A 27,938-nucleotide genomic window follows, 5' to 3' on the forward strand; every position below is an offset into this window, starting at 1 on the left:
CCCCACCGATAATCCTGAAATTGTGAAACCAACGCAGAACTGTGCCTCAGCACTTTGAAGACGGGAAGAAGCGTCCGGGCGACAAAAACTTATAGCGATTTGCCGAAGTGAGCCGCACGGAGGATAGCGTCGTCGGCGCAAGGGGTCCGACGGTGCTGTCCGTACGCCGGCATCCGTTGGGGGGGTTCCTCCCGAGCGGGAGCGGCGCCGAGAAGTCCTTCATCTCTGCAGCATCCTCCTTCGCACGACGTGGTGACAAGTTCAACAAAGTCAATACGTCGCGGCGGGAAGAATTAAGCACCGCGCCACCGCCGCTGTGCAGGGATTTGGCTGCGGAGGGTTGTTGCGGGACGCTCTGCCAGAACATCTTCAGGTTGTGGACGGCTTGGACTTTGTCGTCAACGGCGGCCATTTTGTTTGCGTCGGCGGGGCTGGACCGCGCCGAGCTGGCGGAGGAGTACGACAGCGCCGGTGAAGGCGTGCTGGTGGCCGGCGAATGGTGCCCCGAGCTCGGCGAGGTGTTTTGCGGCGACTTCGAAATGTGGGCGCTGTACGGCGAAGTGGGGTATTTGAGGCGGAAGACGGGGGATGGCCGGCCCCCATCTTTGGCATCGCCATCGTACGCCGCACAGACCTTCTGGAGGGAGGAGCTCCTGGCGGGGGGCATCGGCTTCAGCGGCGACGGGCGGCTGAAGGCGCTGGTCTCCGACGAACGGAAAGACAACGCGCCGCTGGGCGTCACGGATCTAGCATCCAGGCTGCTGCTGCGGCTGAGGACACCGCCGTTGCCACCATTGCTGCGCTGGAACTGCTCCACGGCGAGGAGGTGCGTCTGCGTCTCTGCCAGGATCTTCTGCGCCAACGTCTGCGGGTCGAGTTTCAGGTTGCGCATGCCACTGCCGCCGTCGTCCTGCAACTTGACGGTGCTGTCCGTCTCCGTACTGGAGTGGTCCAACTCGGCGCCAGCATCCGATGCGGCAGCGAGGGGCCCGACCTTTTGGAACAGCAAGTTGGGGCTGGGGACAAGGGTGGCCATCATGGATGTCGCTAGCGGTTCATTGCTGAGGACCGAGAAGCCTTCGTCGTCGTCGTTGTCGTCTTTGGCGGCAGCAGACGGCATCCGTTGTTGCGTCGGGAATGCGTTTTTCAGCCTCTCTGCGCAGTCGTGGCGTCCATCTTGTTTGGAGGCGAAACTGACCGACGAGGCGACAGAGCTGAGGCTGTAGATGGAGATGGTGTCAGAAGCCATGTTATCCGGGGAAAAGGGCGGGTTCGGATACGGCAGAGGTCCTGGGTTCGAGACGGACTGCGCCGAGGCCAAGGATTCAAGGGAGGAGGAGCTGTCCAGACTCAGGCGTTTGGGGAGTTCGGTCGAATCTGCGGGGAGAAAGGAGAATACGTTTGCACCATATGGCCCTCCGTAGTCCATTCGGACTCTGTTGTTCTATGTATTCCTGCATGGCAGGAGGAGGGTTCTGTGTATTCCTGCATGGCAGGAAGTCCCATCGCTCACCGAAAAGGGCCAGGAGGGTCTGGAGCGCGAAGTGCATCGTCCGGCGGCTGGCCTGTTTCCCCGTCTTCACGATGACCTCCTCCTGGCCGACTTCGCACAAATCGAAGCCTGCGGAAACCCGTAAATGAAAGAAATTCGAACTCAGGACTGGGTTTATGTTAGGTTTAGGCGCATGTTTAGCTTTCGCATCTTTTAAACTTTACTTAATATTTAATTATTATTATTATTATTATTATTATTATATGTAATTTATTTTTATTTTATAATTATTATTTAATTATTATTTAATTATTATTTAAATATATGTGTAATTTTTATTTAATAATTATTTAATTATTATTATTTTATTATTTAAATAAGATTAATAAATCATTATATATAATTTATAAATAAAAAATTAACATTTAAATAAATTAAATCATTATATAACTAATTAAATACAAATAAAATAATAATAAAATCACATAAATAATTAAACAAAATTAAAATTACATATAAATAAAATAACTATTTAAATAATTAAATAAAATTGAAATTATATTTAAAAAATAATTATTAAAATAAATAAAATATATTTAAATAATATTTAAAATTATAAATTAAATAAATTAAAATTACATATATTTAAATATTAAAATAATAACTATTAAATAATATTGAACTTAAATACCTTTATTTAAATAATTAATAAATAAAATTAATACTTCTATTTAAATAATAATAATGAATCAAGTAATTTAATAAAATAAAAATTAAATACCTATATTTAAATTATAATAAAATAATTATAAATATATATTTAATTATTATTTATATTTATTACATTTAATTATATGTTATTAATATAATATAATTAATATAATATAATTAATAACCCCTCCCTCCGAGACAACGAACGCCGTCCGTTGCAACCCGCACGCTGAACCGCAGGGGACTTACCGAGCGCCGCCAGGAACTCGTGGCACCCAGGGAGCCGCCATAGTTGGACGCTGATGGAGACCTGGATGGGGGCCAATAAGAAGTCCTGCTCCTTCTCCCCAACTTGGAGCTGCACCAAGACCTGATGGAGCTGCGCAGGAAGGAGACAGAGATGCGGTGGTCAGGATTGCGCCGCCTCGCTCTGCACCCCCACGCTTGCGGCTTCAAATTACGCGGTTCTATTATTTGCGTATCCAATTAGTATGTCCTCTCTAGGAATCCTCCGGCGCAACTCTATGGTTGGCATCCATCAATATTGATCATAGAGTTGAGTTGGAGGACTATAGAGAGGCATTCCTCTCTAGTCAACATCTATTCATGTCAATCATAAAGTTGCACTGGAGGACATTCCTAGAGAGGCGTTCTTCTATGGTCAGCATCCATCGATATTGATCATAGAGTTGAGTTGGAGGAGATTCCCAGACAGGCATTTATTTTTTGGTTTGGTGAAATAAATAAATTTTATTTTAAAATATTATTTAAAAAAATAAATAAAATTTTTAGAAATAATTAAATCAATAATTAAATAATAATTAAAAAATAATTAAATAATAATAATATTTTAGAAATAATTAAATCAATAATTTAAAAATAATTTCAAAAATAATTAAATAATTAAAAATATTTTTTAAAAATAATAATAAAACAATTTTAAAATTATGAAAAATATTCTTTAAAAATAATTAAATCAAATATAATAATTTTAAAAATAATTAAATAAGTAAAAATAATTAAAAACAATTTTAAAATTTAAAATACTTATTTAAAACATCCTTTAAAAAATTAAATAAGTAAAAACAACAATTAAAATCATTTTAAAATTAAATATTATTTTAAAATATTTTAAAAAATTTTAAATTTAAAATGTTTATTTAAAAGATTATTTAAAAAATTAAATAAGTAAAAATAATAATTTAAAAATAATCAAACAATTAAATAATAAAAACAATAATTAAAAATAATGTGAAAAATTATTTAAAACATTAACGGCGTAATTAATTATATTAACGTTACGACACAATATAGTCGCCGTCATACGCGGCGCAGACGTGTTCCGTTTTTTGGTTTGTTTTTTTTTGGGTGCCCCGTACTTACCATCCCCACCATGTTTCTAACAGCCTTTTGGGAAGCAGAGAGAGAGAGAGAGAGAGAGAGAGAGAGAGAGAAAGGTGTTTAGCGCCCGCAAAATGGCTGCCAGGAAGAGGAAGAGGAAAAGGAAGTAGGCCGCTGTTTCCTCACCCGGCCAATAAGCTGCTCCCCGGTTTCGGAGGCGGAAGTGAGTTTGCAAAGCGCTTGGAGGGCGGCGGTTGGGAGGCCTAGGAAGAAGAAGTAAGTTACGCGTCGGACCCCAAAAACACCCTGCACTTCCCTCTCCCTCCCTCCCTCTTTCTCCTTCTCTCTTTCCATCCCTTCTTCCCTCTTCCCTCTTTCCTCCCATTCTTCCTTCTTCCATCACTTCTTTTGGCCCCTTCCTTCCTTCCCTCTCATTCCTCCTTCTTCCCTTCCTTCCCTTCCTCTCCTTTCTCCCTCTTTCTCTTTCTTTCCCTCCCCTTCCTTCCTTCTTTCTTTCCTTCTCCCTCCCTCCCTTTCTCCTTCTCTCTCTCTTTCTTTCTTTCCTTCCCTCTTTCATTCCCTCCTTCCCTTTCTTCCTCTCTTTTTTCTCCCTTTCTTTCATTCCCTCATTCTCTCCTTTCTTTTTCTTTCTTTCTTTCTTTCTTTCTTTCTCTGAATCTCTCTCTCTTTCTTTCATTCCCTCCTTCCCTATTTCTTCCTCTCTCTCTCTCTTTCTTTCTTTCTCTCATTCTTCCTCCCTTCCTTTCCCTCCCTCCCTCTTTCTCCTTCTCTCTCTCTCATATTCATCCGTTCTCTGTCTCGTTCCCTCATTCCCTCGTTCTTACCCAGCAGTGCCTGGAGGGTGTTGCTGCAATCCTGGAGGCGTCCTCCGGGGTCAGAGGTCGGGAAGAAGACGGCCGCGGAGGGGAGACCGGCAGACGGAGGGTCCAGGCGGAAGCCCACCGCCGTCAGCAGCGCCTGCCACCCGCCGACCCCGCCCACCTTGCGCTCCACGCTCTGCTGTGACGTGTACAGTGCCTTCACCGGGACACCAGATGCCATGCGCTGGAGGGACTTCTCCACCTGCAAATGGAAGGAAGGAAGGCAACCACGCCATCGGCGGCGGCACAATTACAGTTATTCCATTAATAGACACTTAATATTATAATTGATATTAAAAATACTATAAATATTATAATATTGTAATATAATATAATATTATAAATATTATAAATATTATAACAATATTATATTATAATTAATATTAAAATATAAATATATATTAAAATATTATAATTAATACTACAGTATTGTAAATATTATATATTACAACATTATAGAATCATAGAATCATAGAATCGTAGAGTTGGAAGAGACCACTAGGGCCATCCAGTCCAACCCCCTGCCATGCAGGAAATCCAAATCAAAGCATCCCTGACAGATGGCCATCCAGCCTCTGTTTAAAGACCTCCAAGGAAGGAGACTCTATCACTTTCCGAGGAAGTGCATTCCACTGTCGAACAGCCCTTACTGTCAGGAAGTTCCTCCTAATGTTCAGGTGGAATCTCTTTTCCTGTAGCTTGCATCCATTGTCCCGGGTCCTGTTCTCTGGAGCAGCAGAAAATAAGCTTGCTCCCTCCTCAATATGACATCCTTTCAAATATTTAAACAGGGCTATCATATCACCTCTTAACCTTCTTTTCTCCAGGCTAAACATCCCCAGCTCCCTAAGTCTTTCCTCATAGGGCATGGATTCCAGACCCTTCACCATTTTTGTCGCCCTCCTTTGGACACACTCCAGTTTCTCAATGTCCTTTCTGAATTGTGGCGCCCAGAACTGGACACAATATTCTAGGTGGGGCCTGACCAAAGCAGAATACAGTGGCACTATTACTTCTCTTGATCTAGACACTATACTTCTATTGATGCAGCCTAAAATAGCATTGGCCTTTTTAGCTGCCGCATCACACTGTTCACTCATGTTCAACTTGTGGTCTACTTGGACTCCTAGATCCCTTTCACACGTAGTTTCATTCAGCCAGGTGTCACCCATCCTATATCTGTGCATTTTATTTTTCCACCCTAAGTGCAATACCTTACATTTCTCTGTGTTGAATTTCATTTTGTTAGCTTTGGCCCAGCTTTCTAGTCTATTCAGGTCATTTTGAATCTTGATCCTGTCCTCTGGGGTATTAGCTATTCCCCCTAATTTGGTGTCATCTGCAAATTTGATAAGTATGCTCCCAACTCTGTCATCCAGGTCATTGATAAAGATGTTGAATAGCACTGGGCCCAGGACAGAGCCCTGTGGGACCCCACTGGTCACTTCTCTCCAGGATGAAAAGGAGCCATTGTTGAGCACCCTTTGGGTTCGGCCGGTCAACCAATTACAGATCCATTTAACAGTTCCTTTGTCTAGCCCACATTTTACAAGCTTGTTTGCAAGAATGTCATGGGAAACCTTGTCAAAGGCCTTACTGAAATCAAGATATACTATATCCACAGCATTCCCTTCATCTACCAAGCTGGTAATTTTATCAAAGAAATTATATTATAATTAATATTACAGTATTATAAATATTATGTATTACAATACTATAATTAATATTACAATACTAAAATATATATTATTATAAATATAATATTATAATATAGTATAATATATATAATAATTAAAATATTATATATTATATTAAACTGATTATTACATTTGAGAAAACCTATAATATTAAATATATTATTTTTTTAAAAATTAAAATTTATTACTATATTTTCCAAAACTTATATTACAAATTATATGTCTGAAAAATTTAAAACATTATTATTATATTTTCCAAAACCTATAATATCATGTATTATATATTTTTAAAAAGTATATATTTTTAAATTTTTAAAACTGCTTATTATATTTTCCAAAAGTTATAATATAATAAATTATATATTTTTAAAATTTTGAAATTTATTATTATTTTTCCAAAACTTATTTTATATTAAAAAAATTAAAACCTATTATTATATTTTAGAAATGTTATGGTATTACAAATTATGTTTTAAACCATTTATTATATATTCCAAAGCCTATAATATCATATATTATATTTTTTGAAATTTAAAACTAATTATTATATATTCCAAAATTTATATTATATTTTTAAAAAATATTACATTTTCCTAAACTTGTATTATTATTATTATTATTATTATTATTATTATTATTAACCTTTATTTATGAAGCGCTGTAAATTTACACAGCGCTGTACATACAATCTTTTTAATTAGACTGTTCCCTGCCCTCGGGCTTACAATCTATAAAGACATGACACAAAAGGAGAAGGGAGTGGTGGAAGGAAAGGGTAAGAGGTCCAGCAGTTCCTCTCTATCTCCAAGGCCTGGACCAAGGCAGATGGACTGGAGGGAAAATACATACTCTCAGGTAGGATAATACATATACAGTACATAGCAATACAGGAAATTGTTCGATAAACAGGCACCAAAAGAACATCAAATAGTAAGCAACCATTATGCAATGCCTGGGAAGGCTTCTCTAAACCGGATGGTTTTCAACTTCGTTTTGAAGCTGGTTAAAGAAGTGATGGCTCTTGCTTGTGGGAGAAGAAGGTTCCAGGAGTGAGGGGCAGCAAGGGAAAAGGGGCGAATCTGGGATGGGGCAGAGGAAATCCTGGGCTGAGACAGCAGCCCTTGACTACCAGAATGGAGGGCCAGAGTGTTTTAATTTATTTATTATTTATTTAAAATTTATAAATTTTAAATTTATTTAAAATTTATAATTCATTTAAAATTTATTATATTTTTCCAAAACATATATTACATTTTTTGAAAAATTTAAATTATTATTATTATATATTATTTAAACAAATTTAATTTATTTTAATCCTTAATTTATTTTAATGCCGTTGGCGCGTTCTTAGCGCCGATGCCAAAAATACTCACAAGATGGAGGAGGACCCTGAGGGCGTCACGTGCTCGGTCCGGATGCTGGAGGATGTCAGTCAGCGCTTGACCGATGAGGGACGAAGGGCTGGTCAGCTTCACGTCGCTCCCGATCAGCGTGAATCCTGGCACGAAAAACATGAAAATGAGTCCCGCATTTCCCTGGCTTACGATATGTTTTGTGCCATTGGTTGTTGAATTAATTATTAATTATTAATTAATTACTCATAATAATTATAATTATTAATTAATTTTTAATTATTAATATTGGCAGATAATAATTATCTTAATATTATATCTGTCCTAATATTATATAATATATTTAATATTATATTTATCTTATTATATAATTATATTAATAATTAATTAAATAATTAATTATTTAAAATTAAATAATATATTAATATTTTATTAATAATATCATTATAATATATTATAAATGTTAAATAATTAATTAATACGTTAATATGTATAGAACATGTTTTTGTTATAATGTCTATCTATCTATATATATAATATTAATATAATATTATACATAATATATATATATATATATATATGCACACATACAAATTATATATATATATATATATATATATATATAATAAGTTAGCAATATGATTTAATGTTAATATGTATATAATGTGTGTGTGTGTGTGTGTGTGTCTGTGTGTATATATAATGTGTGTTAATATGCAATAATGTTAATACACATTAAGGTCTATTATGACCGCTCCGTCCCATTGGCGCCCAACTCCGGCCGCCATCTTGTGCTGCTGCCGCGCCCTCACCTGCCCAGTTGGAGGGGTGCGAGAAGTCCTTCCTTGCCATGACTGCCTTCATGGCGTCCGCAAGCGCCGCGCTGGCCTTCATCCCATTGAGGAGCGCCGCGTAGAAGGCGCGGATGAACACCTTCGACGCGGCAACCGGCACCGGCCAGAGGGACACCATGACGCACTGCGCGCCCGCCGCCAGGAATGCCCGCGTCAGCCCGATGATGCCGTCGGCAGTCACTTTCCCGTGCGACTCCGGATACGCCCCTAATACCACCAGCTTGACCGCCAACCGCAGGTCCAGGACGTCGGCAGCGGTCAGCAGGAACTCCTGGAGCGGAGGGACATCCGCCATGCTTTCTGCGTCATCATCCGGTGTCCGCAGCGACTCCGGGATCGTGTACGAATTGGCGTACGAAGCATTCCCAGCGCCGCCGCCCTCGGCATTTGGGGTCAAAACCAAGGCGGACAGTTTCCAGGAGACGTGCGTGGCGAAGTGGGCGCACTCCGCTTGTGCCAAGGCGGCGACGACGCGGTCCTTGGTGGCGGTGGCGCCGACCAAAGGCTGGCATCCGAGCATCTCTGCCACGGAGAAGGCCTCCTCCTCGGCCGACGGCATCGGGCCCCAGAGCCAGCGGTCCATCACCGACGGAGGCAGTGCCGGGTTGCCCACCACCGCGGCCGAAGATGGCGAGGGACAAGCGTACGTGGCAGCAGCGGTGGCGGCAGAAGATGAGGAAGAGGCGGCGGCTTTCTTCTGCTGGAGCTGAATTAAAAGGTATTAAATACTAATATCAATATATAAATAATTAATATATTAGTAATTAATAATGAATATATTGATATTAATATTTGTTTATATTTTAAATATTTAATATATTTATTAATATAAATATTTATTTAAATTTTAAATAACTATTTATTTATATATTGATATGAATATTTATTAATATTTTATATATCTAATGTATTTATTTATATAGATAAAAATGTTTAATTTTAAATATCTTATTTTTATATATTGATATAAATATTTATTTATATTTTAAAATGTATATATTTATTTATATATTGATATTGATATTTATTTATATTTAAAAATATTTTAAAATATCTAATATATTTATTTGTATATTGATATAAATATTTACTTATATTTTAAATACCTAATTATTTATATATTGATATAAATATCTAAATTTTAAACATTTAATATATTTATATATTGATATAAATGTTTATTTATATTTATATTTTAAATATGTATTTATTTATATATTGATATTAATATTTATTTAGATTCTAAATATTTATTTATTTATATTTAGATATAAATATTTATTTTCATCTTAAATATCTATCTATTTATTTATCGATATCAGTATTTATTTATATTTTAAATATTGCATATGTTTATTTATATGTACATATAAATATTTATTTATTTATTTACATATTGATATAAATATTTATTCATATCTTAAATATCTAATATATTTATCCATTTATATATCTAATATATTTATCTATTTATATTTATACGATGTTTAAAATATAGATAAATATTTATATCAATATATAAATACATATAAATACATATTTAAAATTTTAAATATATTTACATTATTATATCAATTAAATATATATTTAATACATATACTAAACATATATAATATATGTTTAGTATATGTATTATACTAAATGTCATTTAATATATTTAATAAAAATTAAAATTAGATATAAAAATGTAATATATAAAATCTATTAGCATAAATAATATATATAAAATATATATTTAATATAGTAAAATATATTAATATATAACATTAATATATAATATAATTTGTAATATGTAAAGTGCAAAATATTTAAGAAAGTCATACTATTTAATATGTTTAACAAAAAATATTCAATATATTTTAAATATTATATTCATTTCTTAACAAATGAATATTTTAAACATATATATGTGTGTATATTTAATCTCTTTTAAATATATTATATATTAAATATACTTACATTAAATTAATATATTTTAATATATAAACCAGCAATTCAAAATATTTAATAGTAAATGTATATAAATATATAATTATTTAATTAAATTATATATATATGTATGTATGTATGTATGCATGTATGTATGTATTTATTTTAAATATATTAATATATATTAAATATACCAACATTAAATTAATATAATTTAATTATAAACCGGCAAATAATAAATGTAAATAAATATGTATTTATTTATGTAAATTATGTGTGTGTGTGTGTGTGTGTGTGTATATATAATTTAAAATATGTATTCATATTAATTATTCAAAATAAATAGAAAATGTATATAAACATTGATTTATTTATTGAAATTGAAGGAGCCCTGGTGGCGCAGTGGTTAAATGCCTGTACTGCAGCCATTCACTCAAAACCACAAGGTTGAGAGTTCAAGACCAGCAAAAGGGCCCAAGCTCGACTCAGGCTTGCATGAGTACCCAGACTGTTGGGGACAAATTAGCTTACTTGCTAATTAGCTTACTTGCTGTTCACCGCTATGATCTTTGGAATAGCGGTATATAAATAAAACAAATTATTATTATTATTATATCATATAAAATATTTATTTATTTTACATATATTAATATATAATATATAATAAAATATATATTTATAAAATGTACAATTAAAAATATATTTAATATATATTAAATATATATTTAAATATATGTTTTATAATTGATATAATATTAATATTAAATAAATATATTTATACACTACATATAATTAGCGCTTTTAATTAGCGCTAAAACCCCGTAAAAACCGCATCGCCTGCTCTGTAAGGACTCCTGAGTCTGCGACGCCTGTTGAAAAAAGGACGGCAAAGGACTATGGGGAAATGGCATCTTACCTTTGCGCTGTTGCCGAGGGCGCGCATGGAAGGGATGGCGACGAGCGTGAAGCGTTCGTAGAGATACTCGTTGGAGGCGCTGCCCTTGAGGAGCGCGAAGGGGACCAGGAAGAGCTCCCCCTCCAGGACCAGTGTCAAATGGCGGTGGCGACCCACTGGGCCGCTGGCGTGCATCAGCCCCTGCGGAAAAAATGGAGGAGAGACAAAACTGCGTCAAACCGGCCCACCATTTTGAGGCACACGACGTCGCTGTCGGAGCCATCGCAGAAAGCCGCGCAAAAACTCACGCCTTCCAGAGGCCCGATGAGGAGGTCGTAAAGCGTGCGCAGAGGGGACTTGGAGTAGGACGTGGTCCGCCGCAGCAACGAAGACGCCGACGCGTCCTTTGCCGGCGAAACGGTTGCTCTAAGGAGGCTGCTCATGCTCTGACAGTTCCTGCGCAAGAAATACGTAAATTAAATCAATCGATTAAATAATTAAATAAATAATTTAATTACATAATAATAATAATAATAATAATAATAATAATAATTTTATTTCTATCCCGCTTTTTGCCAGGCAATCAAAACGGCGTTCAACAGGTTAAAATACATCTCTATATACATAATACCCCCCTTAAAACAAGATTAAACAATGTAAGATTAAAAACTACATATTAAAACCGACTAAGCTAAATAAAAATCATCATGGGCAGAGTTCACTGGATCGGAAGTCTTATTTGTGGCCGAGCATTTTATTCCGGGAAGGCTTGCCGGAAGAGATCTGTCTTGATGGCCTTTTTAAAGCTCTCTAGGTTGGTAATTTGACGGACCTCGTCCGGCAGGCCATTCCATAAGTTGGGAGCGGTTGCAGAGAATGTCCTCTGGGAGGTCACCGTCAACCTGGTCTTTAAGGGCTGTAATAAATTCCTCCCAAAGGACCTGCGGGTACAGGGCGGATTGTATGGAAGCAGGCGATCCCTTAGATAGGTTGGGCCCAAGCCATGTAGGGCTTTAAAGGTGATAACCAACATCTTGTACTGTGCCCGGAAACTGATAGGCAGCCAGTGGAGTGACTTCAGTATTGGTGTTATATGGTCACTCCTTACTGTTCCTGTGACTAACCTGGCTGCCATATTCTGTACCAACTGGAGTTTCCGGACTAGGCACAAGGGTAGCCCCATGTAGAGCGCATTGCAAAAATCAAGTCTAGAGGTTACCAGCGCATGCACTACAGTTTCGAGGTCACCCTGTTCCAGGAAAGGGCACAGCTGGCGTATCAGCCGAAGCTGATAGCAGGCGCTCTTGACCGTTGCATTCACCTGATTCCTCATCTGAAGCAACGGGTCAAGAAGCACCCCCAGACTGCGAACACAGTCCTTTGAGGGGAGCGTGAGCCCCTCTAGGATGGGAGGTTGCAGCCCAATCCCTGGTTTGGGGGCCCCTACCATAAGTACTTCCGTTTTGTCTGGATTCAACTTGAGCTTGTTTTCCCTCATCCAATCCATTACTGCCTGAAGACACTGGTTGAGGGGAGAGATACCATCTGTCGGTGTCACTGATGACCGGGACATGGAGAAATATATTTGGGTGTCATCAGCATATTGATAACACCCAGCCCCATATCCACAGATGATTTCTCCCAGCGGCTTCATATAGATGTTAAATAGCATCGGGGACAGGATGGCGCCTTGAAAGACAGCACAAGCTCTGTTTTTGAAGAGCGACTGTCCCCGAGCATCACCCTCTGGAACCTGCCCGAGAGGAAGGAGCGGAACCACTGCAAAGCAGTGCCTCCAATTCCTAACTCTCTCAGGCGTTCCAGAAGGATATTGTGATCTACTGTATCAAATGCCGCTGAGAGGTCCAGCAACACCAACAGGGTCACGCTCCCTCTGTCAATGGCTAGACGAAGGTCATCAGTTAAAGCGACCATGGCAGTCTCCACCCCATACCCGGTCCTGAAGCCCGTTTGAAATGGATCAAGACAATCGGCTTCATCCAAGACGGCTTGGAGCTGAAGTGCAACTGCCCTCTCGATCACCTTGCTCAGAAATGGCAGATGAGAAACAGGCCTATAATTTTTCATCTCCAGGGGGTCCAGGGAGGGTTTTTTCAAGAGCGGTCTAATGATCACTTCTTTCAAAGTGGATGGTATATGATCCTCCCCAAGGGAGGCATTGATGATACGTCTGAGAAGTGCCATCAGTGCCTCACCCCCCTGGATGGCCAGCCATGATGGGCAGGGATCAAGAGGGCATGTTGTCTTTTTTACCTCTCCAAGGATCTTATCCACGTCATCAGTACTCACAAGCTCAAAGTGATCCAGTTTAATCTCATAAACGGGTTTACTGGACACCTCAGTAGTTGGTTTTGCTTCAACATTGGCATCCAAATGGGGCTCTTATCTGAGAGATTTTGTCTGCAAAGTAGTTGTTAAAAGCATCACAGCAGGCCGTTGTTGGGTTAAGTAGAGGGTTCTGGGTAGATGGCATCACCGTCAGTTCCCTCACCACCCTAAACAGCTCTGCTGGACGAGACTTTGCAGATGCAATACGAGCAGACGAGGAGGATGTCTTTGCTGCTTTAATTGTCTCTCCATAAGAAAAAAGGAATTTCCTATGGTGAGCTCTGTCAGATAAGAGTCCAGATTTCCGCCAATCGCGCTCTAGTCGTTCTCCCACCCGCTTCATATTCTTCAGCTCTCAGGTGTACCAGGGCTTGCGATTTGAGGCGGGTCGGAAAGGACGCTCAGGAGCGATTGTGTTGATGGCCTTAGTAACATCGGTGTTCCACATATTCACCAAGGCTTCAACAGAATCACCGGCATTATCAACCATCAAACCCTCTAGAGCAGTGATGGTGAACCTTTTCGAGACCGAGTGCCCAAACTGCAACCCCAAACCCGCTTATTTATCGCAACGTGCCATATCCCTCTGGCTTTCTAGTAACAAACTCTGGCAAACTCTGTGCTGGGGCGACGGCACATGTACCCACAGAGAAAGCTTTGTGTGCCACCTCTGGCACACGTGCCATAGGTTCGCCATCACTGCTCTAGAGCTTTCTGGAATAAATGAATAATAACTAAATGATTAAATTAAATAATGATAATTAGATGATTAAATGAAATAAATAATATTTCAATAATATCTGAATAATATCTAAATAATATTTAAGTAATAAATAATAAACAATAAAATTATTAAATAAATTAAACAAATTATTAAATAATAAAATAAAATAATAATTCAGTAAATTAAATTAACAATATTTAAGAGTGAATAAAATTTATAATTAAATGATTAAATTAAACAAAAAACAAATTATTAAATTGAATAAATAATAATTAAACAAATAAAATAAATAATGATTAAATCAATCAATCAATTAATAATTAAATAACTAAATTTCATTAAATAAATAATAATTAAATGAATAAATAAAATAAATAATAATGATTAAATTAAATAATAATTAAATAAATAATAATTAAATAATTAAATTAAATGATTGTATTAAATGAATAATAATTAAACGAATAAACAAGATAAATAACAATTATTAAATAAATAACAAATTAATCAAATGATTTCGTTACATAATAATTAAATAATTAAATAAAAACAATCAAACGATTAAATGAAACGAATAGCAGTTATCGCGCGAATCCGTGTTTCCGAAAGCGCCTCGCCTGTTGAGGAGGTTGTTGCGGTTGACCATCCGGAGGAAGGTGTTGGGGTCGGAGGTCGTTGCGGCAGCGGTCATCCTGTCGTCCAGCTCCTCGGACGGCGGCTGGTCTGTCAGGTCCCCCGCCTCGCTCTCCGTCTCGCTGCCGGCGCACGCCCTGTTCAGAAAAGACGGGAAACGGCGGTCGCTGGGGTTGGAGGGGGTCAGGGGTCATCCCCAGCAAGACCCCAGGATGAATTGGGGAACGAGGAAAAGGGAAAGGATGAGAAAGATGAAGGGGAAGAGGCAGGAAGAGAAGGAGGGAAGAAAGAAGAGGAAAAGGAAGGGAAGAAGGGATTGATGGCAGAAAAGGAGGGAATAAAGAAGAGAAAAGGAAAGAGGGAAGGGGAAAGGATGGATGACAGAGAAAGGAAGGAAGGAAGGAGAAAGAGAGATTGAAAGAAGAATGGATGGATAGAGGGAGAGGAAAATAGATAGAGGAGGAGGAAAGGAAATAGAAGAAGAGAGAAGGAAGAGGAAGGGAAAGAGGGAAAGAAGTATAGATGACTGAGAAGGGAAGGAGGAAGGGAAAGAGAGAGAGGGATGGAGGGAAAGAAGGATGGATGACTGAGAAGGAGGGAAGGAAGAAGAAAGAGGGAAAGAGACAGAAGGAAAAAAGGATGGATGATAGGGGGATGAGAAAAAGAAATAAGAGAAGAAAGAAAGAAAGAAAGAAAGAGGGAAGGAGGGAAGAGGTTGGATGAAAGAGGAGGGAAAGAGGAGGGAAAGAGGAAAGCGGTAGGGAAAGAAAGATGGATGGAAGGAGGGAAGGATGAAAAGGAAGAGAGAAAAAAGGATAGAAGGAAGGAAGGGGAACGGCGCGTCTCCCTTCGCCGCCATTTTTGCGCCCACCGGCGCCACTCACCGCGCGTAGTAGGAGTCGACTCCGAGGGCCTGGCGGATGCTGGCGCCGAGCATCTCCAAGGCGGAGCTGTTGGTGGAATGGAGGTTGGCGCCGACACCATCATCGTGAAAGTCCTCCACGGCGTCCTCCGAGGGTCCGTCCCCCAAGTAGCATTCGTGGAACTTCAGGATCCCTAAAAGCGCGGAGAGGAAGAGGAAGGGAAAGAGGACAAAATCCCTTACGTGAGTCGTGCCTTCGTGAGTTTAAACTGCACACGAAATTACGAAACCCCGCGGTGTCGGGCCACGGCGGTCTGAAAGGCGTCAAACGGCGCCCGATTCGCGTTTCTGAATGACCCACCTGCGCCGGGCGCCAAGAGCCAGCTGTAGAGGTATCCTGCGGCCAGAGAGTAGTAGATGACCAGCCCTCGCTGACCGTTGACCGCCTCTAGGACCTGATCCACCGTCACCGGGGAGTAAGGGTCAAGGTCCGGTGGCTGCGGCTGACCGGTCTGGCGCTCAACCAGGAGGTCCGCGAAGGCCCTCGTCCGGCCGCGCTCTGCCGCCGCCAGTGCCTCATCATGGTGGCCTAGAAAATGGCGGTGAATACGTAAACGTCGGCGAAGAAGGGGAAGGAAGGAAGGAAGGAAGGAAGGAAGGAAGGGGAAGGAAGGATGGAAGGAAGGAACGAAGGATGGAAGGAACAAAGGAACGAAGCAAGGAAGGGGAAGGAAGGATGAAAGGAGGGATAGAAGGAAGGAAGGAAGGAGGGAGGGATGGAAGGAAGGAAGGGGAAGTAAAGAAGGAAGGAAGTAAAGAAGGAAGGATGGAAGGAGGGATGGAGGGAAGTAAGGAAGGGGAAAGAAAGAAAGAAAGAAAGAAAGAAAGAAAGGGAAGGAAGGATGGAAGGAAGGAAGGAAGGAAGGAAGGAAGGAAGGAAGGAAGGGGAAGCAAGGAAGGAAGGAAGGAAGGAAGGGGGAGGGAGGGAGGGAGGGGAAGGAAGGTTGGAAGGAAGGAAGGATGGAAGGAAGGAAGGGGAAGGAAAGAAGGAAGGGGGAAGGAAGGAAGGATGGATGGAAGGAAAGAAGGGGAAGGAAGGATGGAAGGAAGGAAGGATGAATGGAAGGAAGGAAAGAAGGAAGGAAGGAAGGAAGGAAGGAAGGAAGGAAGGAAGGAAGGGGAAGGAAAGATGGAGGGAAGGAAGGGGAACTTAGGAAGGAAGGAAGGAAGGAAGGAAGGAAGGAAGGAAGGGGAAGAAAGGATGGAAGGAAGGACAGAAGGAAGGAAGGAAGGAAGGGAGGAAGGGAGGAAGGGAGGAAGGGGAAGGAAGGAGTAGAAGAAGGAAAATGGCGATCAGTGCTCAGTAATGGGGATATCCTCCTCGACAGGGGATTAAGATGGACATTGACGCAATCTTGGATCTATCAGACATTACGGAAGCGCGCGCCCACGTCCGTGGCGTGTGTCTTACCGAGGCTGACCAAGACACGCTGGAGGGCTTGGTAGCAGGAGGTCTGGAGGTCGAAGAGGGAGATCTTGTAGTCGGCGCCGATTCGGACTTCGCGGCGGATGCCCTCGAAGAGGGAGGAAGCGCGGTAGAGCTGCGGTCAGCGGACACAGGTGGTCAGCCCCAGGACGGTCCAGGCGTCCCTCCCGAGCCACAGAGTGGGTCTATAGGCCTCCCCTAGACGTCCCCCTTCCCTCTCCATGTTCCTCCTCTTCCTCCTCTTCTCCTTTCCCTCTTCCTCCCTTCCTTCCCTTTCCCTCCTCCTTTTCCTCTTCCCCCTCCTTCCTTCTCACTTTCACCTCCTCCTCCTTCTTCCCCTTCTCTCCTCTTCCGCTTCCTTTCCTCTCCTTTTCCCCTCCTTCCTTTTCACTTTCATCGCATCCTCCTTCTTCCTCCCCTTCTCCTTACTCCTCTTCCTCTTTCTCCTTTTTCTTTATCATTTTCATCTTCCCTTCTTCATTCCTTGTTCTTCTTCCTCCCCCTTCTTCCTTCTCACTTTCATCTCCTCCTCCTTCCTCCTCTCCTCCTCCTTCTTCTCTCCCCTTCCTCTTCTTCCTCCTTCCCTTCCTCCTTTCAACCTTCTTCCTTCTCCCTTGCATCTCCTCCTCCTTCTTTCTCTTCCTCCTCTCCTCCTCCTTCCCTTCCTCCTCTTCCTCTTCCCCTCCTTCCTCCTTCCAACCTTCTTACTTCTACCTTGCATCTCTTCCTCCTTCCTCCTCCCCTTCTGTCCTCTCTTCCTCCTTCCTTCTCTTCCTCCTTTCATTCCTCCTCTTCCTCTTCCCCTCCTTCCTCCTTCCCTTCCTCCTTCCAACCTTCTTCCTTCTCCTTTGCATCTCCTCCTCCTCCCTCCTCCCCTTCTCTACTCTCCCCTTTCTTCCTTCTCTTCCTCCTCTCCTCCCCTTCTTCCTCTTCCCCCTCCTTCCCTTCCTTCTTCCTTCTCCCTTGCATCTCCTCCTCCTTCCTCTTCCCCTTCTGTCTTCTCCTCCTCCTTCCTTCTCTCCTCCTCCTTCCCTTCCTCCTCGTCCTCTTCCCCTCCTTCCCTTCCTCCTTCCAACATTCTCCCTTCTCCCTTGGATCTCCTCCTCCTTCCTCCTCCCCTTCTGTCCTCTCCTCCTTCTTCACTCTCTTCCCTTCCTCTTCCTCCTTCCCTTCCTTCGCTCACCTGATGCTGTGCTTCCTCCATGTTTCCGCTGGCCCACAGAGACAGACCCAATCCGTGGCGGATCCGGGCCTCGTCCTCCCGGCGACCGAGTTGCTCCGCCAGACGCAGACCTGTGGGAAACAACAACGCCGGACGCCAATCGCGGTGGGCGGGAACCCCCCCTGACCCACTCCCCTCCCATATTCTCGTATTTTACATATCTGCCGCCGCCCCTCACCTTCCTGGAGGTACATGACAGCCTGGGCATAATTGCGCAGGGCGTGGTGGACGCGCCCGAGGCTGCTGTACGCCGCTGTCTTGGCCGCCAGGTCGTTGGTCTGCGCGGCGACGCTAAGGTGCTGCTCCTGGAAGACGACAGCGCGTTCATAGGCGCCCAGTGCCTCGTAGGTCAGGGCCCATGTTCCCATAGGCTCTGCCTTGTCCCGTGGCGTCGCCATCCTCCTCCGCGATGCGCAGGTCCAGCTGGTGGTAGCGGAGGGCCGCATCGTAGTCGGCTGTGCGCTGGTAGACGCCGCCCAGGCCGCACGCCGCAGCGGCCTCCAGCGACCGGTTCCCGCGTCTCGCGGGCGATGCCCAGCTGGCGCTCCAGACAGGAGACGGCTTGTTCGAAGTTGCCCAGCTGGCTGTGGAGGTGGCCCAGCTCCCCGTACGCCTGCGCCTTGTCCGACAGCGAACCAGATTCATGCGCCACCACCAGGCGCTTCTCCAGGCAGACCAGCGCTTGCTGCAGGCTCCCCATCGCCCTGAGGGGACAAAATGGAGGCCGCGTTGGAGCGTTGGCGCCGGTCGAATGCCGCAGGGCAGCCCTTGGGGTCTCTAATAACTGTATTGTCCTATGGTTCTAACACCCAGCACCTGCAGATATGGCTTTTCCACATCCGATTGCTGTCCTCTCTAGGAATCTCTAGGTCCTCCAGTGAGACTCTATGGTCGACCTCGCAGTCGCACCAGAAGAAACAGATGTTCCTAGAGAGGACACGTCCTTAGGTGTCTAGAAGATGCTGACCTTGCCCTGGAGGACCTAGAGATTCCTAGAGAGGACTCTCCACTTGGCATTTCTATTTCCTCCTGTGTAACTCTATGGCCAATGTCTGGTATATGTTGACCATAGAGATCCACTGGAGGACCTAGAGATTCCTAGAGAGGACACTCCATTAGGCATTTCTATCTCCTCCTGTGTAACTCTATGGCCAATGTCTGGTATATGTGGACCACAGAGAGCCACTAGAGGACCTAGAGACTCCTACAGAGGACACTGCCCTAGGCATCTGGAAGATGTAGATCATAGAGTTGCACTCGAGGACCTAGGGATTCCTAGAGAGGATACCTTACTAGGCATTTGTATTTCCTCCTGTGTAAGTCTATGGCCAATGTCTGGTATATGTTGACCATACAGATCCACTGGACGACCTAGAGACTCCTAGAGAAGACACTGCCCTAGGCATCTAGAAGATGTTGACCACAGAGTTGCCCTGGAGGACCTAGAGATTCCTAGAGAGGATACTTCACTAGGCATTTCTATCTCCTCCTGTGCAACTCTATGGCCAATATCTGGTATATTTTGACCATAGAGATCCACTGGAGAAGCTAGAGATTCCTAGAGAGGACATTGCCCTAGGCATCTAGAAGATGCTGACCATAGAGTTCCCCTGGAGGACCTAGATTCCTAGAGAGGCATTTGTAGCTCCTCCTGTGCAACTCTATGCTCAATGCCTGGCGCAAGTTGACCACAGAGTTTCACTGGAGGACCTAGAGATCCCTAGAGAGAAGGCCTCTCTAGGCATCTGTTGGTCCTCCAGCACAACTCTATGGTCAATACCTGCCACGGTACGAAAAAAGAAGCCTTCCCTTCCATATCTCGTCGTGTCGGGGGTGTGTGTGTATGCACCATTCTCGCCTGCCGCGCCACCTGCCGCCACCATGACGCCCATCTCTCACCTGTGTGCGCTGCCCAGCCCCCGGTAGGCCTTGGCCTGGTCTTGCATGCGCCGGAGGCTCTGCGCCACGGAGAGGTACTTCTCGTAGTGCTTGACCGCCTCCTCGTAGTCGCCAAGCGCCTCGTAGCAGTCACCGAGGTTCCCGTAAGCCCTGCCGCGGTCCAGGACAGCGTCACCACCGCTGCTCAGCTGCTGCGACGTGGCCAGCTGCTGCTCGAAGTGGCCGATGGCCTCCTCGACAGCACCGGCGTTCATCTTGGTGATGCCCATGTTCCCGTAGACCTGCGCCTCCGCGCTGGGGTCCTTCAGCCGCCGCGCCAGCTCCAGCTGCTCCTCGTAGCACTTGAACGCCATGGCATACTTCCCCAGCGACATGTAGACCGCTGCCAGGCGCCCGTGTGAACGGCACTCGCCGCCCGCGTCGCCCAGCTCCTGGTAGACCTCTAGCTCTTGTGTGTGGTACCCCAGCGCCTTGTCGTAATTCTGCATCGAGCGGTGCGCCGCACCCAAAGCGGCGTAGGCGCCAGCCTCCATGCGTCGGTCGCCAACCTGGTGCGCCAGTGCCAGCTGCTGCTCATAGAGCTGGACCGCGCCGGTGACGTCCTTGCGGCAAGCGGCGATGTCGCCCAGGTTGCCCAGCGCGCGGAACTTTGCTTGCGCATTCCCAAGGGACTGCGCCAGCGAGAGGAGGTACTTTTGGCACTCCTCCGCCTTGGTGTTGTCGCCGAGCGCCTTGAACGCCAGCCCTAGGTTGCAGTACGCCTTCGCCTGGCTGAGCTTGTCGCGCAGGTCCTTCGCCAGCGCCAAGTCCTGTTCGTAGTACTTGACAGCGTCTTCATAATTCCCGAGGCAGTAGTGCGCGTATCCGAGGTTGTGGCACACTTTCCCTTCGCCCTCCATGTCCTGCAAGTCCGGCGACAGTCGCAAGTACGACTCGTAGTACGGTGCCGCCTGTGCGAATTCGCCGCGGGAGCAATGGAAGCTGCCCAGGTTGGCCAGGGCACGGGCCTCACTGGGGACGTCGCGCAACTCGCGGGCAATGTTGAGGTGGTTCTGGTAGTGCTGGAGCGCGCGGTCATGCGCGCCGAGGGCCTGGTACGCCACGGCGAGGTTCCCATGCGTCGACGCCTGCGAGGCGCGGTCATTGACCTCCATGGAGATCTGGAGCTCCTGGCGGTGGTACTTGATCGCCTGGTCGAAGCACCCCAGGGCACTGTAGGCATTGCCCATGTTCCCGTAGGCGCGGCCTTGCGCCGCGTAGTCGTTCAGCTCCTGTGCCACGGAGAGGTGCGTCTTGTGGAGCTTCAGCGCGCCCTCGAAGTCGCCCTTCATCTGGTAGATGATTCCTGCGCGAGACGGAGAAAAGCAATCAATTAATTGTGCCACTACGTGCCGTTTGGGGGTTTGATTGACATGTCCTCTCTATGGGGTCAACCACAGAGTTGCGCTGGAGGGCCTAGAGAGTATCCCCTGGGAACAAAGTAGTTCGGACACCTCTCTAGGAATCTGTAGGTCCTCCGGCGCAACTCTGACCATAGAGTTGCAGCAGACGTTCCTAGAGAAGACGCTACTCAAGGCATTCGTAGGTCCTCCAGCATCAATTTCTGATTGATACTGATCATAGAGTTGCTCTGGAGGACCTAGGGATTCCTAGAGAGGCGTTGCATGACCATGGAGATGCTCTGGAGGACCTAGGGATTCCTAGAGAGGCGTTGCATGACCATAGAGTTGCTCTGGAAGACCTAGCGATTCCTAGATAGGCATTGCATGACCATGGAGATGCTCTGGAGGACCTAGAGATTCCTATAGAGGCATCACATGCCTCTATGGTCAAATTATGGCCTAGTAAACTAGTCCTGGTCAGACCCAATTCTTCCGCAACTGAATGACCCGTGTCGACCGTTATTATGTCTGAGCGCACCAAGATTGCCGCCGTTCGGTGCCAGACCCGCTCTTACCAAGGTTGGAGGAGGCCCTTCCCTCGGCGGCGCGGTCCCGGAGCCCGGCGGCGATGGTGAGCTGCTCCTGGTGGTACTGCTTGGCCCTCTCCAGGTCGTGCATGCAGCGGGCGGCGTGTCCAAGGCCGGCGTAGGCGCGCATCTCTATGGCCTTCTCCCCCAACTCCCTGGCCAGCTCCAGGACGTGGTTGTGGTAGGACATGGCCTTGTCGAAGTTGCGCCGGTAGTGGTAGGCACTGCCCAGGTTGCTGTATGCACGGGCCTCCTCTTTCCGGTTGCGCAGGTCCTTGGCCAGCGCTAGGTGGCACTCGTGGCTGTGCACGGCATTCTCGAAGTCGCCCATGGCGATGTAGACGGCGCCCATGTTGCCCAGCTCCCGAGCCTCGGAGAGGTCATCCTTGCCCTGTTTGGCCAGCAGGACGCACTGCTTGTGGCTGGCCAGAGCGTTGGGGTAGTCGCCGATGGCCGTGTAGACGTGGCCCAGGCTGGTCAGTGCCGAGGAGGCCGCCTGCGGACAACAGACAGATGGACAAATGGACAGCGGACAGAGAAAGGAGAAAGTCAGTTGCCGACACGCAGGTCCGTTTCCCTGGCATCCCCAATAATCAATAGCGATCAATAATCAAGATGTGCGCTTCCGAATCAATCGCAACTCTGAGAGAGGCGGAGACTGACATCAGCGGCGCACGGATCCGTCCCCCGGCATCCCCTCGCAAACCAATAACGACGTGATCAATAATCAATAGTGATAAATAATCAAGATTAGTATGCCTTTGGATGCTTTGCAACTTTGGGACAGAGGTGGAGATCGATGGCACAAAGCTCCGCCCCCCGGGCATCCCCTCACGAACCGATAACAACGTAATCAATAACCAATAGCGATCAATAACCACTCACCTCCCTATCCTTCAGCTTCATGGCCAGCATTAATTGGTGCCGGTGGTTCGTCAAGGCTTCACGGTAATTGCCTTTTGAGAAGAAGGCGGAGCCTAGGTTCCCGTGGGCGCGGCACTCGCCCATCTGATCACCTGCGAGGGATACAGATTTTAGCGCCGCTAATTGCGCGGGATTAACGTTAAGTCGGTACACGAGGTTTCCCGATGTGCTCCCGACTGTCCGCACTGCACAGAATTAACGTACAAGGTTCCCTAAAACGTCCCAACCGTCCAAATTGTGCAGGAGCGTTGCGCCCATGTGAACCGCGCCGAAACCACGTAGGAGGCGGTACCTAAGGTCTTGGCGACGTCGAGGTCCTGCTGCATGTAGGCAGTGCTCTTCTCGGCGTTCCCGAGCGACCAATAGGCGCTGCTCAAGGCGGAGAAGACGGAGCCGCGCAGCTTCAGGCTGCAGGTGCCGATCTTGAGTGCCGCCTCCAGGACCACTGCCGAAGCACCATGATGGCCGGCGGTGAGCAGCTCTTGGCCTACGACGGACACCACCACGAAGGGGCTCTTGTCCAGCTTCATCTTCTGCAGTTGGTGGTAGGTCGGCTCCAGCGACTCTGCACAGGATGAAAAAGGTGCGGGAAATACGTTAGCGTGCGACACCCCCCCCCCCCCCGGCGACGGCCACCACCATTTTGTCCCCCTCCTGAAGGAGCTAGAGATGCCTAGAGAGAACGCTTCTATAGTCGCTTCTGGAAGATGCCAACCATAGAGTTGTGCTGGAGGACCTAGAGATGCCTAGAGAGGACACTTCTCTAGTCGCTTCGTGAAGATGTTGACCATAGAGTTGTGCTGGAGGACCTGGAGATTCCTAGAGAGGACACTTCTCTAGGCATCTGTAGGTCCTCCAGCGTGACTCTATGGTAAATCCTGGCAGATGCTGACCATAGAGTTCTACTGGAAGACCTATCTAGGAATGTGTAGGTCCTCCAGCACAACTCTATGGTCCAATCCTGGCAGACACTGACCATAGAGGTTTGCTTGAGGACCTATCTAGGCGTCTGTAGGTCCTCCAGCATGACTATACGGTTGACCATAGAGTTGCGCCGGAGGACCTGCGGGTTCCTAGAGAGGACGCTTTCCAGGGCGCACTCACCTCGCATGGGGGACTTCATGGCAGCCTCGACCATCCCGACCAGCAGCTGGAGGCTCTTTGGGTCCTGCGCCAAACCGGACGCGAAGGCGGCCAAAGCGTCGGCATGGCGGCCCAAGTACTGGAGGGCGACGCCTTGTCGGAAGTAGGCCTGCGGAGGAAGAGAAGACGCGAGTGCGGATTATGGCCGCCATCTTTAAATACGTATGGTCAGCAATTAATAATACGGCGCATCCGCTGGTAACGTGTTTAAATCAGCCGCGTCCGAGTGGGTTCGAATTCGTGTGCCGTCGCGGAAATCCACTAGGGAGAACAACACTTGGAGTAAAGTAATAGTAATAACAATAGTAATAATAAAAACAGCTGAGAAGTCAACTGAAAAGTATTCAGTTTATTCTATTTTATTAGCTTGAGTTATTTATCTATTTAGAGTATTTATTTAGAGTAGAGTATTTATTCGGAGCATTTATTCAGATTATTTATATAGAGTGGAGTATTTATTTAGAGCATTTATTTAGAGTATTTACTTAGAGTATTTATTCAGAGTATTTATTTGAAGTGGAGCATTTATTTAGAGTATTTATTTAGTGTATTTAATTAGAGTAGATATTTATATAGAGCTTTTATGCAGAGTATTTATTCAGACTAGAGTATTTATTCAAAGTAGAGTATTTATTTAGCGTATTTAATTAGAGAAGATATTTATATAGAGCATTTATGCAGAGTTTGTACTTAGAGTATTTATTTGGAGTATTTATTCAAAGTAGAGTATTTATTTGGCGTACTTAATTAAAGTGGATCTTTATATAGAGCATTTATGCATAGTATTTACCTAGAGTATTTAGCTAGAGTATTTATTCAAAGTAGATTTATTCAGAGTATTTATTCAAAGTAGAGTATTTATTCAGAGTATTTATTTAGAGTACTTAATTAGAGTGGATATTTATATAGAGCCTTTCCGCAGAGTATTTATACAGAACAGAGTATATATTTGGAGTATTTATTCAGACTACAGTATTTATTTGGAGTATTTATTTGAAATAGAGTATTTATTTAGAGCATTTATTTAGCGTATTTAATTAGAACGGAGTATTTATGTAGACCATTTATGCAGAGTATGTACTTAGAGTATTCATGTGGAATATTTATTCAGAATAGAGTATTTAATAGGAGTATTCAAAGTAGAGTATTCATTTAGTGTATTTAATTAGAGTGGATATTTATATAGAGCATTTATGCAGAGTATTTACCTAGAGTATTTATTCAGAGCATTTATTCAAAGTAGAGCATTTATTTAGAGCATTTAATTATAGTGGATTATGTATATAGAGCATTTATGTAGAGTATTTATTCAGAATAGAGTATTTATTTGGAGTGTTTATAAATATAAATATTCCAAATACTCTATATAAATATTTACAGAGTATTCAAGAGTAGAGTATTTACACATAAAACACTGAATAAATACTCTATATACTTTATACCTTATAAAGAGTACTTATTCAGAGTACTTATATGGAGTGGAGTATTTATGTAGAGCATTTATTTAGAAGTATTTACTCATAGTATTTTTATAGAGTATTCAGAGTATTTATTAAGAGCAGGGTATTTATATAATTTATTTAGAGTATTTATTTTGAGTATCTATATAGAGTATTTTTAAAGAGTATTTTTGTGTGGAGTATTCGAGTATTTATGGAAGGAAGGAAGGAAACAGAAGGAAAGGAAGGAGGGAGAAAAAGGAAGAGGGAGGGAAGGATGGTGGGAAGGAAGAACAGATGGAGGAAGAAAAGAAAGAAGAAAGGAAGGAAGCAACAAAAGAGGAAGGAGGAAGGATGGTGTGAAGGAAGAACAAAAGGAGAAGAAAGGAAGGAAGGAGAAATGAAGAAATGAAGGAAGGAGGGAGTGAAGAAGAAGTATGAAGGGAAATACCCTTCCCATTTCAGCTCTCCTCCCTTCCTTCCTTCCTTCCTTCCTTCCTTCCTTCCTTCCCTTTTATCTGATCTATCCTTCCTTCTATCCATCTCTTCTTTTATCTCTCCCTCTTCCTTTCTTCCTTCCTTCCATTCCTCCCCTGTCATCTCTCCCCTCCTTCCTTCTTTCCTCCCTTCCATCTATTCCTCCCCTCTTTCACCTCACCTCCTTCCTTCTTTCCTTCCTTCCTTCCTTCCTCCTCTCCTCCTCTTCCCTGATGTTTTCCTCCTCTCTTCCTTCCTGTCTCACTCAGGAAGGAAAAGGAAAGGAGGAAGAAGAAGAAAGAACAAGAATGGAAGAGAGAGACCCTCCCAGACAGACAGAGAGCAATGCAGACAGACCCCTCCCAAAATCTCTCTCTCTTTCTCTCTCTCTCTCTCTCTCTAAGATTGGGAAGGAAGGAGGGAGGGAGAGAGGAAGGAAGGGAAAGAGAGAAAGAAGGAAAAGGATGAGGATGATGGTTCCTCTGAGGGGTGTCCCTGGGACCCCAAAAGATTGGGAAGGAGGGAAAGAAAGAAGGGAAAGAAACGGATGAGGGAGAGGATGAGGATGGGTTTTTTGGGACACCCCCAAAAGATTGGGAAGGAAGGAAGGAAGGAAGGAAGGAATCAAGGAAGGAAAGAAGGAAAGAAGGAGAGGAGAGGAAGAAGGGGGAGAGAAAAGGATGAGTGTGAGGATGATGAGGGTTGTCCCTGGGACCCCCAAAATCTGGGAAGAAAAGAGAGGAAAGGAGAGAAAGAAGGGAGAGAAAAGGATGAGGGGGATGAGGATGATTGGTCCTTTGAGGGGTGTCCTTGGGACCCCGAAAAGATTGGGAAGGAGGGAAGAAAGGATGGAGGGAAGGAAGGAAGGAAAGGAAAGGAAGGAAGGAAGGAGAGAAAGGAAGAAAGGAAGAAGGGAAGGAAGGAGAGAAAGGAGAGAAAAGGATTAGAGTGAGCATGAGGATGTGGGGTGTCCCTGGGAACCCCCAAAAAATTGGGAAGGAAAGAAGGAATGGAAGGAGAGGAAAGGAAAGGAAAGAAAGAAGGGGAGAAAGAAGGGAAGAAGAAGGGAAGGAGAGGAAGAAGGGAACGAAACAGACGAGGGTGATGATAAGGATGAGGGGGTGTCCCTGGGACCCCCCAAAAGATTGGGAAGGAAGGAAAGAAGGAAGGAAGGCAGGAAGGAAGGCAGGAAGGAAGGAAGGAAGGAAGGAAGGAAGGAAGGAGATGAGAGGAAAGAAGGGAAGGAGAGAAAGGAAGGAAGGAGGGAAGAGAGAGAAAGAAGGGAGAGGCCGGTCCCTTAACAAAAGAGCCTTATAAGGGAATCTGAGAGAAGGAAATGGGGGGGGGGGGGATGAAGGAAAGGAAGAAGGGAATGGAAAAGAGAGGTGAGGAGGGGTCCATCCATCCATGGAAATGTGGGGGGGTTCCCCCCAAAATTACTGACCTTCTTCCTGGGCTGCCATTTCATCATATTTGTCCGGAGCGTCAATTGGGGGGTGGTCCTAGTTGGTGGGAGAGGGGACCCCAAAATCCAGAAACCCCCCCCAAAAAAACCCTCCCCTTCCTCTTCCTCTTCCTCCTTCAGGGCCTCCCCATCCTCCTAACCACCGCTGCTCCCATCGTTCCCATCCCCTTCCTCTTCCTTTTGGGGGGTCCCCC

At 44.4% G+C, this 27,938-nt stretch overlaps 1 pseudogene across 1 annotated transcript; it reads right to left on the minus strand.

The window, feature by feature from the left end:
• On the minus strand, positions 1-27,934 carry LOC149290139 (tetratricopeptide repeat protein 28-like; annotated as a pseudogene). The gene is made up of 22 exons (XR_016277273.1): positions 27,724-27,934; positions 24,325-24,472; positions 23,513-23,785; positions 23,182-23,312; positions 22,285-22,792; positions 20,328-21,672; positions 18,607-19,132; positions 18,390-18,499; positions 17,192-17,321; positions 16,082-16,309; positions 15,743-15,914; positions 14,843-14,995; positions 11,461-11,608; positions 11,174-11,353; positions 8,287-9,034; positions 7,496-7,620; positions 4,390-4,627; positions 3,731-3,807; positions 3,587-3,610; positions 2,453-2,582; positions 1,514-1,621; positions 1-1,377 (listed from the first exon to the last, which is right to left on the minus strand). The product of XR_016277273.1 is annotated as a tetratricopeptide repeat protein 28-like (transcript).
• Positions 27,935-27,938: the final 4 nt, after the last annotated feature.

The sequence above is a fragment of the Sceloporus occidentalis genome, unplaced genomic scaffold, assembly GCF_023333645.1.
Source record: "Sceloporus occidentalis isolate IW3139 unplaced genomic scaffold, rSceOcc1.0.p SCAF_41, whole genome shotgun sequence".
NCBI classification, from domain to species: Eukaryota; Metazoa; Chordata; class Lepidosauria; order Squamata; family Phrynosomatidae; genus Sceloporus; species Sceloporus occidentalis.